This window comes from Salvelinus namaycush, chromosome 11, assembly GCF_016432855.1.
Source record: "Salvelinus namaycush isolate Seneca chromosome 11, SaNama_1.0, whole genome shotgun sequence".
Lineage (NCBI taxonomy): Eukaryota > Metazoa > Chordata > Actinopteri > Salmoniformes > Salmonidae > Salvelinus > Salvelinus namaycush.
Genome location: NC_052317.1, coordinates 6,246,649 through 6,252,229, shown reverse-complemented (window position 1 = coordinate 6,252,229; position 5,581 = coordinate 6,246,649). Strand labels below are relative to the sequence as shown.

Sequence of the window (5,581 nt, the reverse complement as noted above, 5' to 3'; positions counted from 1 at the left end):
ATCAGCAGTGTGTGAGAGACTGAAACACTAACTGACATTTGTATGTCTAATGGTCAGTATTGAAGAGAAAAGATGAGGCCTAGTTCTCTTTACGGGCCCTTTATCACAGTTGCACAACTCCAATCCATGTTTCTTCCTCACTCTTATACCGGACTTACACTGTAAAGCCTACCCAAACCAAACTGTCCTGGCTCAGATGTTTTATTTTTTACGTTGTTGTTTCTAGTACGGTTCCAGCAACTATGGTGGATCTGTAACCTGGCCAGCCCAGTAGAGCTCGACTTGTCTCCGTTTGGCCCAGTAGTGTAAAAAGGGTGTAGTTGATCATTTAATGTCAAGATCTCAAACACCTCTATAACTCAGTCTCTGATTCGCCTATTAGCCAAGAACAAAAAACAGAGACAGTGCAGCCCTAGAGGACTGGAACTATATCAATCAGTGCATTCAGAAAGTATCCAGACCCCTTGACTTTTTCCACATTTTGTTACATAACAGCCTTATTCTAAAATGTATTAAATTGGATTAATACACACAATACCCCCATTTTTTGGTTGTCCTTCTGGAACATTTCCCCATCCCCACAGAGGAACTCTGGAGCTCTGTCAGAGTGACTATCGGGTTCTTGGTCACCTCTCTGACCAAGGCCCTTCTCCCTCGATTGCTCAGTTTGGCCGGGCGGCCAGCTCTAGGAAGAGTCTTGGTGGTTCCAAACTTCTTCAATTTAAGAATGATGGAGGCCACTGTGTTCTTGGGGACCTTCAATGCTGCAGACATTTTTTGGGGAGCCGAGCTCATTAGTACACCCTTGTGGTTGAATATATATCTATTATATATCTTATGATACAACAATTAATAATGTTGAACAAATACCATCAAGGGATATGTAACAATTTACAATAACGAACATAATGAAATATCTGTGAAAACCAATCCAGCAATATTTTAGATTTAAATACATTAAAAATATATATTGTTGGTACATGTGTGTCAACTTACTTTCTGATTTTTTTGTACACTCACATTGCAATCATAGACTGAAATACTGAATTCTGGTGTGTGGAATAGAGAGGAGGTGGGTGCTGTGTGGGTGGAAGCCTGTCACTTGTTTTCAACATGTAGTCAGTCTTGGAAGGTGGACTCGAAGAGGGAAACTGCAAAGTCCAGGCGCTGCTGCCCTCTTTGTTCTGAGTGTTTGCAGTGCTACTGTTTTTAGCTCATCTGTGCAGCTCACATTATGTGCCCAGTATGATAGTTTTCTTGCTCCTTCTTAGCAGATAATGACAACATGACAATAACAGTAGCTGATGTAATGAAAAGTTGGAGGGTGGTTGGTAATGGAGGCCATCAGGTGGATCCACGTCTGGGTGTTGGGCAGAACCCCTAGATCCTGGAGAACAGGTAATGGAGGACATCAGGTGGATCCACGTCTGGGTGTTAGGCAGAACCCCTAGATCCTGGAGAACAGGAGCAGAGTAAAGGGAACCGGGTAGGAGACAGACGTAAACAAGAAAACACACAGGTTAAAGGATTATCAGGTATGTAAAAATACAGTTATTGAATGATTTAATTTAAATGTTTGATTAGACATGCAATAATGTTAATGGAAGACAGAAAAGAAAGGATACCTGTCTCATGTTTTATGTCAGTGGGGTTGGTAAGGGATGGTCCTTGGAAAAGAGAGAGATGAGTTGTGAGAGAAAATCCAGGGTGGTGTCATGACGACTGGAGTCCTACACCTTAACAGTACCTACCGGGACGTGACGGTTACGTAACGCGACCCAGTGGTTAGCCTTGAGATTGACTATTTGGAGGCAACCACTGGGCTGCTGACAGCATGGTGATGCCGCCCACCATGAGGCAGCAAATACAAATAGTAGTCATCTGAGATTTTATATTCACCTTAACGGATGGTGACCCCAGCGAGGAGCGAAAGAGCATCAAGCTTTCCCAGGTATCGCCTTCCTTTCATCCTTCTTACAAGCCAAGTAATTCGCCCGGATGTCAAAGGACTTGGTCCCCTTGATTCTCCTCCGGTGGCTCTCCTTTTTCTCAAGCTCCTTGTCCATGTTCAGTCTCACCTTGATTGATAAAATAAATAAATGCAATTATATTTTATATTATTACAAATACATCTCTTATATATCTCTTGGAAGGCCAGAAAATAAATAAACAGCAGACAATCATTTTGACCTGGTCAAAAACCTCCACATCCTTCTCAGTCCATGCCTGAAGGTGGTCCTCGAAGGCGTTCTTATCTGGTTTGACAACTTCCACCACATCAGGTGGAGTATCAGTGATCTCAAAGTACGTTATACAAAAATAGCAACAGAAAAACACTAAGTCAATCACACATTTTTTTATACTACAGTATAGGCAATCATTTTATGTATAATTGCATTGTTTACCTCAGTAAACAGCTGCGGCTCCCGTCCGTACAGCAGGCGATAGAGTGAGTACTCTGGAGGCCTGGACGATGCTGTTGTGTGCAAAGAGAATGATCTTCAGGTTGTCCTCCCACCATTCCTGGAACCCGTCAAGGGACCTGCCCATAGCAGTCTTGAGGGTGTGGTTGGTCCTTTCATCCAAACCTGGAGGGGGTAGGAGAGGGATATCTATTGACAATGGAAGATATTGACATGTCTGATTATGTTCCAAGAAAAAAAAAAAAAAAGAAAAAAAAAAAAAACTCAAACAAACTATTGGTGGCAGAATATAACCTATTACATCCGTACCTTGTTCCAGAGTTCACAACCTCGGTCACTCAAGATGACCTCAGGAGAACCATGGGTGTTGAAGATGTCCATCATCGCCTTGGAGGTGGCCTCGCCAGTCTGGTCCTTGATGGGTATCATACAAAAGAAAATACATTTTTGGTTCCAAGCACCCTTTTCATATGGGTTACAGAAGGGAATTTAGAGTTAAGCCCGTTATCTTCCTTTACAGACCTTAATGGGTATTGCCTCCACCCACTTGGTAAAATAATCGGCCGCCATCAGGCTAGACAGGTATTCACCTTCAAGCACAATGTGACAAATTGAAACATTGTTTTCTCTCTGATATGACATTCATTGAAATCCTAATAATTTCAGATATAATCGAATGTGATCGATAAACAAACTGTTATTTCACTTGCCCAGCCGTCCATATCCTTGACAATCCCATGCCAAAAGAAGTGTATGTTGATTTTGGCAATCAGAAGTGTATGTTGATTTTGGCAAGCATGCGCTTCACTCCGAAATGGCCAACATGCATCTCGGCATGGTCAGCATGGTCTCCTTCTCCTCAGTGAAAATCACCCTCCTGTGTGGCTGACAATCCTTCCCCCGTAGGTACATGTGATTGCCTGACAACTTTGAAGACAAGAGTTGTTGAAATACTCAAGTCTAAGTCATTTTGCACGACTGACTTTCTATGTTTCTCTCCCTCCCTCTCTCTTTGTCTGTGTGTCTGTCTAGCAAAGGTACCTAGTTAATAAGGGCAGTGGAGGCGCTACCAGGAGACAGGCCAGTACATCAGGAGACGTGGAGGAGGCCGTAGGAGGGCAACAACCCAGCAGCAGGACCGCTACCTCCGCCTTTGTGCAAGGAGGAGCACTGCCAGAGCCCTGCAAAATGACCTCCAGCAGGCCACAAATGTGCATGTGTCTGCTCAAACGGTCAGAAACAGACTCCATGAGGGTGGTATGAGGGCCCGACGTCCACAGGTGGGGGTTGTGCTTACAGCCCAACACCGTGCAGGACGATTGGCATTTGCCAGAGAACACCAAGATTGGCAAATTCGCCACTGGCGCCCTGTGCTCTTCACAGATGAAAGCAGGTTCACACTGAGCACACGAGCACATGTGACAGACGTGACAGAGTCTGGAGACGCCGTGGAGAACGTTCTGCTGCCTGCAACATCCTCCAGCATGACCGGTTTGGCGGTGGGTCAGTCATGGTGTGGGGTGGCATTTCTTTGGGGGGCCACACAGCCCTCCATGTGCTCGCCAGAGGTAGCCTGACTGCCATTAGGTACCGAGATGAGATCCTCAGACCCCTTGTGAGACCATATGCTGGTGCGGTTGGCCCTGGGTTCCTCCTAATGCAAGACAATGCTAGACCTCATGTGGCTGGAGTGTGTCAGCAGTTCCTGCAAGAGGAAGGCATTGATGCTATGGACTGGCCCGCCCGTTCCCCAGACCTGAATCCAATTGAGCACATCTGGGACATCATGTCTCGCTCCATCCACCAACGCCACGTTGCACCACAGACTGTCCAGGAGTTGGCGGATGCTTTAGTCCAGGTCTGGGAGGAGATCCCTCAGGAGACCATCCACCACCTCATCAGGAGCATGCCCAGGCGTTGTAGGGAGGTCATACAGGCACGTGGAGTCCACACACACTACTGAGCCTCATTTTGACTTGTTTTAAGGACATTACATCAAAGTTGGATCAGCCTGTAGTGTGGTTTTCCACTTTAATTTTGAGTGTGACTCCAAATCCAGACCTCCATGGGTTGATAAATTTGATTTCCATTGATCATTTTTGTGTGATTTTGTTGTCAGCACATTCAACTATGTAAAGAAAAAAGTATTTAATAAAAATATTTAATTCATTCAGATCTAGGATGTGTTATTTTAGTGTTCCCTTTATTTATTTGAGCAGTGTAGTTGATTAGATTAGAATCTCGTTGTGTTTTCCTTTCTTTGACTTTTCCCTGCGCCATATGTGTACCGATTCGGCTAAATGTAATGCTATTAATAAGCTTGAAATGTTTTCCTATTATTTTGCATTGGTTAACCATTGTGATGAATGATATTTAGTATCTTCTGCTTTTCATGAATAAACAGGCATCGGTATAAACAGCAACAAAAAGTATTGATGCTCCGCATAGACCCTTTGATTTTTCATTTGTTTTCTATGAATGACGACTGTAGTGTAAGAATGAGAGAAGGTGACTGGCTGGCATGCAAAGCCCAGTATGATGACTGAATCACAATATATTACATTGTCTGGATGGCAGACCATCTGTGGGCTATCACAAGGTTCAAACATACCGTATCTGTGGCAATCTCTAAGAAGAGATGTTCTCATGGAAGTCCTTAAGTCACTGACGCCAGGGGAGGTGTGAAGACAGATGAAGACAGATGTGAACAAAATGAATGTTACTGTGTGAATTAAATAGTCATATTAGAATTTTTCAAGAGTTCACAAAGAGCTATGAGTTTGTATATATTTTATTGTGCTGTAAATGCTATGGATTTATTGTTACACAATGTTATTTTGTTTATCAGGCAGCCGATAGTTCAAAGAGGGAGCGACACAAGGATCATTTACAGTTGAAGTCAGAAGCTTACATACACTTAGGTTGGAGACATTAAAACGTGTTTTTCAACCACTCCACAAACCACTGTCAAACTATAGTTTTGGCAAGTCGGTTAGGACATCTACTTTGTGCATGACACAAGAAATTTTCCCAACATATGTTTACAGACAGATTATTTCACTTATAACTCACTATCACAATTCCAGTGGGTCAGAAGTTTACATACACTAAATTGACTGTGCCGTTAAAAAAACTAGGAAAATTCCAGAAAATGATGT

The 5,581-nt window shown here is 43.4% G+C and overlaps 1 long non-coding RNA gene across 1 annotated transcript; it reads right to left on the bottom strand.

Moving 5' to 3' along the window:
- Nucleotides 1-1,337: 1,337 nt before the first annotated feature.
- On the bottom strand, nucleotides 1,338-2,543 carry LOC120055467. The gene is made up of 4 exons (XR_005477691.1): nucleotides 2,406-2,543; nucleotides 1,900-2,078; nucleotides 1,626-1,667; nucleotides 1,338-1,454 (listed from the first exon to the last, which is right to left on the bottom strand). It is a non-coding gene; the product is annotated as an uncharacterized LOC120055467 (long non-coding RNA).
- Nucleotides 2,544-5,581: the final 3,038 nt, after the last annotated feature.